This window comes from Mus caroli, chromosome 11 (genome assembly GCF_900094665.2).
Source record: "Mus caroli chromosome 11, CAROLI_EIJ_v1.1, whole genome shotgun sequence".
Classification (NCBI taxonomy): domain Eukaryota; kingdom Metazoa; phylum Chordata; class Mammalia; order Rodentia; family Muridae; genus Mus; species Mus caroli.
In genome coordinates, this window is record NC_034580.1 from 115,199,242 (window position 1) to 115,204,034 (window position 4,793).

A 4,793-nucleotide genomic window follows, 5' to 3' on the forward strand; every position below is an offset into this window, starting at 1 on the left:
CCAGGTCTCAGGCTAGTCCCCCAGGTCTCAGGCTAGTCCCCCAGGTCTCAGGCTAGTCCCCCAGGTCTCAGGCTAGTCCCCCAGGTCTCAGGCTAATTTCTAGGTCTCAGGCTAGTTTCTAGGTCTCAGGCTAGTTCCCCTGAGGAGGAAAAAGCCATAGCCACTCTGCCAGGACTACAGAGTCAAACTGAGCAAGAGACTCACCACCTCCTGGGCAGGTGGAGCCCTCTGGCCTCAGGCTTCTCACATCTCCACATGCCCCTGCCTCATAAAGAAAGCTCTCCTCACCAAGGCTCAGGCATTCAAAGCTCTAGGTAGTTTTAGGAAACACAAAGAACGGTGCCACACGACGGGGGAGGGGGCACTAAGTCTCTACCCTAGAAGACGGGCCCGGCACAATGGCACACGCCTGTAGTCTCTGGCACTCAGGAGGCTGAAGCAGGTGGAAGATGAGTTCCTGACCAGCCTGGGCTTTGGGGGGCGAGGGAGCTCGCATGCACACACAACCAAGCACACCTAGCATGATAGCGCAGGGCAGCCTGTGATCCTGGTGCTCTAAGTTCAAGACCATTCTCAGCTTCTACTGAGCTCCAGGCCAGCCAGAGCCACCCATAAAGAGCTGTCTCAAAGTGCAACAAAAGTCTGAAAGACAGAAACCATAAAGAGAAACACATAACATCTTTAGACTCCAGGAGCTACAGACACAAAGCAGAAACTCCAACTAACTCGCTGCAGAAAGCCTCAGGGCACACTGCTGGTAGTTACCCAGTGTCCCTCAGGATTGCGACTGGGAGTCACTTCCAGGAACAGGAACACAGCTTCTGACACCACTCAAGGTGGTCACAGCAGGCTGAGAGCAGCTAACACCTTGACAGTATGGCTTATAGCAGTGGTGATCAGAGTGGAAAAGGGACAGAAGCTGACCCCAGGCCAGGCAGAGGGCTACTCTGGGCAATATTGCTCTTCTCTGTAACATCCTAGAGGCCAGGACGGCTGGAGTACACCTTGGAATCACCGAGTAGCAGGAGTGGAAATGGAAGAACTGGCCAAGTGGGCCACCCTGGGAGAGGAAAGATTAGACACACCAGGGCCTGCAAAGCAGCAGGCTGGAGGAGAGTCTATGGGGGGTTACATGGAGGACTGGCGTGTCACAGACCACTGCTCACGGGCACGAGAATTCCAGGACTTTTCCCAACCCATTGCCTACAGTTTCTCAGCGCTCACCCAGAAGCCTAAGCAGGCAGGGTGCAGCGCACCCGACTCCCTGCCTGCCACCGGGTGCCAATGCAGCGAGTGTGCCAAGGCAGGGCAGGAAATCAAGTCCACAGAGCAGCGGCAGAGCGGATCCTGTCTGCTGCTCCTCCAAACTCCTCATAGTCAGGCGGATGAAGCGGGAGGACCCACTGACATTTGCACAGTCCCAGTATCAATTCCCTGCAGGACAACAGAAGTCAGTGCCCAGTGTCACACCACCACACTTAGCACGCTCTCTAGTGCGTGCAGGAAGGCTCCCCCGACCGCCATCACCACTCTCCTAGCCTAGGATGGCCTGGAATTCATGGCCTCCTCACTCTGCCCCCTGAGTACCAGGAACTACAGGTCTGTGCCACCATGCCTGCCCTCTGTGGGTATTTATTTATTAAGATTGATTAAATAAACAGTGTTCAGACTACATGTGTGCCTGCAGGCCAGCAGAGGGCACCAGATCTCATTTAGATGGCCTTGTCTTTGCTGGGAATGGAACTCAGGACCACTGGAAGAGCAGTCAGTGCACTTAACCTCTGAGCCATCTCTCCAGCCAGCCTCTGGTTTTTTAAGGGCAGTGACTGAGTGGGCCCTCCTCTTTCATGTGGCACGGCAGCAGTTCTTTGCCTTTCCTAGATTTATCTAAAGCTTTCTATTTCTGAGCCTTGGTGAGGAGAGCCTTCATACATGAGGCAGGGGCATGTGGAGATGTGAGAAGCCTGAGGCCAGAGGGCTCCACCTGCCCAAGAGGTGGTGAGGCTCTTGCTCTGTTTGACTCTGTGGTCCTGGCAGAGTGGCTGTGGCCTTTTCCTCATCAGGGGGACTAGCCTGAGACCCGAAGAGCAGATGAAAATCCCTAAGGTCCTCCCACCCAGGCAGGATGAACATCCTTCCACCCTTGATCAGCATCTGTGAGCCTGGCACAGTTTTATCCATTCACTCAGGCAATATTTATGTGTGGGGCCGTGGGTGTAGGGGGAGAGAGGGGAGGGAGAGAGCCTTTCCACGCGGCCCCAGGTGGGCACCTGGCTGTGTGAAGCCACTGACTCCACACTGCGGAGGGCGGGGGGAGGTGGATAAGGGACAGCCCCCAGTACCAGATTCTCGCTGGATACGGCAGAGGAGCTGAGAACAGAATAGGGGCCCCAGGGATACATAAGAGGGGGCAGGGGGAAAGAGGAGGGGTGCTGGGTGGTTCCCACACAGGCGAAGTCCTTAGTCCAGGCCTTGATGAACAGAGACAGTCTATGGTTTTAGAGCTTTATTGTAGAAAGGCAGGGGATAAGAGAGGAGATATAAAGAGAGAGAAACTGGCCATGGCCAAGAGGAGAGAAGAGGGAAGGGAAAGAGAGAGAGAGAGAGAGTTAGAGAGTAAAAAAGGCGAAGGCTTAGAGAGAGAGAGGTAAAAGCTTAGAGAAAGAGAGCTTAGAAAGCGAGGAGGGGCCAAGCAGTCCCTCTTATAGTGGGCTGTTATCTTGCTGTTGCTAGGTAACTGTGAGGAGTCCAGCCTGAAGGTCAGAAGCTTGGGACATTGTCTACATGACTGAAAGCCACGAGTCTCTCCAGTGGGGGCTGTGGGGGTGGTAACTTCGACAGGAGCCAGGGGTCTAGGAGACAAGAGAGAACTCCTTCTGTTCCATGTAGGTGAAAATTACCACCACTGGGTTTCACCAAGGTTCATGGCCTCAGCTCGACTGGAGACCAGGCCATCTGTGCATAGTCCATTGCCCCACATTCATGCAACTGTCCTAGGGGTGGGGCTGAACAGAGAACAAGAAAGACGAGAACTGTCATGTGCCATGGGGGAGAAAAAAACAATAAAAACAGACCACAAAATAGATCTAGGCAGACAAGTGAAACAGGCCAAGGGGGAGGGATGGCCCAGACGAGAAGCCTGCAGTTTAAATTAGAAATGCCTGGAAGGGCCCTTTTTTGGGAAGCTGGACCTGGAGTGGTGTCAGAAGGAGGTGAGGGAAGTTCCTGGCAGCGGGAACAGCAGGTGCAAAGGCTGGTGTAGGAGTAAGCCTGGAGCCTCAGACTTGGAAGGAGGCCTGCATGCCTAAAGGAGGTGAGAGATGTGGGCGCTCGACAGGTACCCCATAAGCACTGCAGACTGGGCACTGCACTCTTGCGTGCCTGCACACCAGAGGGAGTGCTTGGGTCACTGGCAGTGGGTGCTGGCAGTGGGAGGGGTCTAAGAGCCACTGTGCAGAAGAGGAGGATCACGGATGTAGATGTAAGGATCCCAGTCAGTAAAGCGATTAGACTCCAGAAAGAGTCCCTTTTGGCACAGCCCAAGTCCCCTTATGACATGCTGACCTTTAATGGGCCTGCTGGAATCATTATGCAATTCCCGTAATTGGTTATGGGAACGAGGAAGGCCCCGAAGTCATCTCAACCCTCCTAGGTTCTTTCCAAGAGTAGAGGCAAATGAACCGGGCTGACAGCTCAGGAAGGAGGGACGGTTCTCCTGGTTGCCACCACACCCTCTATCACAGTCCTCCGTGGGGAAACCAGATACCTGGCATCTCCCAACAGGTGGTGGCAACTCTCACATCAGCCAATCAGACCCAAGAGGAGGGAATGTGCTGGCCCTTCACCTTTGCACTTAAGCCCTGTATATAAGGCCCTGCTCCTGTGGGAAGATCCCAGATGACTGTGCCGACAAACCTGCTCCTCACTTGCTGTTCAGCCCAGCCCAGCCTAAGACTGAGCCTCCGACCATCGCTGACTGCTACAGGACAGGAAGGCAAATGCAGAGTCTGTCCCACCAGAACCAGTCAACATGCCAGAGGGACTGTGGACAGGTCAGGACAATGGACAGGTCAGGACAGGGTCCCAGCTGTTCTGAGGCAAAGAGGGGCTGCCGCCATCTCCCTCATTAAGAGAGGAGGTGGCGCCTGGGAAATGAAGGGAACGGTTTGTCTCGCTGTGCTTGATTAAAGCGCAGGAACATTCTCGAGCTGCTGCACCCATCCCCTCACAGAGCCAGAGGGGCTGGCGGGTGGAAGGAATGCTGGGATTTATGGTCACACCTTCAGGTTACTGAGGTTGAGTGGAGGGAAAGCAGGCGTCTGGAGGCAGGGTTACAGTGAGTTAGGCCTGTTGTCAGTGAACGGATTCTCACTGATATTTCTGGGACCAAGGGACTGGATTTAAGCAGAAGAATACAAAGGGGACCGTCCTCCCCTCTTGGCTGGGTGGCCCTCAGCTTGGCTGCTACATATGTCAGCCACGTGTTCTAACCTTCCATCCAGACTCTGTGTGTGTGTGTGTGTGTGTGTGTGTGTGTGTGTGTGTGTGCTCATGTGTAAGAGAGTGTGTATACATGTGGGTGAGAGTGTGTGAGTGTGTATATGTGTGTATAAGATAGAGAGAGGAGAAAGAGTGTATGATCATGTGTAAGAGAGTGTGTATATGTGTGTGTGTATAAAAGAGAGTGTGTGCTCATATGTAAGAGTGTGTATATGTGTACGTGAGAGTGTGTGTGTATAACGGAGAGAATGTGTGTGTATGAGAGAGGGAGAGGGAGAGGGAGAGGGAGAGGG

General features: G+C 53.9%; 1 protein-coding gene across 1 annotated transcript in view; it reads left to right on the forward strand.

The window, feature by feature from the left end:
- Nucleotides 1–3,895: 3,895 nt before the first annotated feature.
- The window catches only part of Card14 (caspase recruitment domain family member 14), a 37,233-nt gene continuing 36,335 nt past the window's right edge, over nucleotides 3,896–4,793 (forward strand). The window contains exon 1 of the mRNA XM_021176389.1: nucleotides 3,896–4,069. The gene's annotated coding sequence lies outside the window, so the exon portion shown is untranslated. The remainder of the gene's footprint in view (nucleotides 4,070–4,793) is intronic.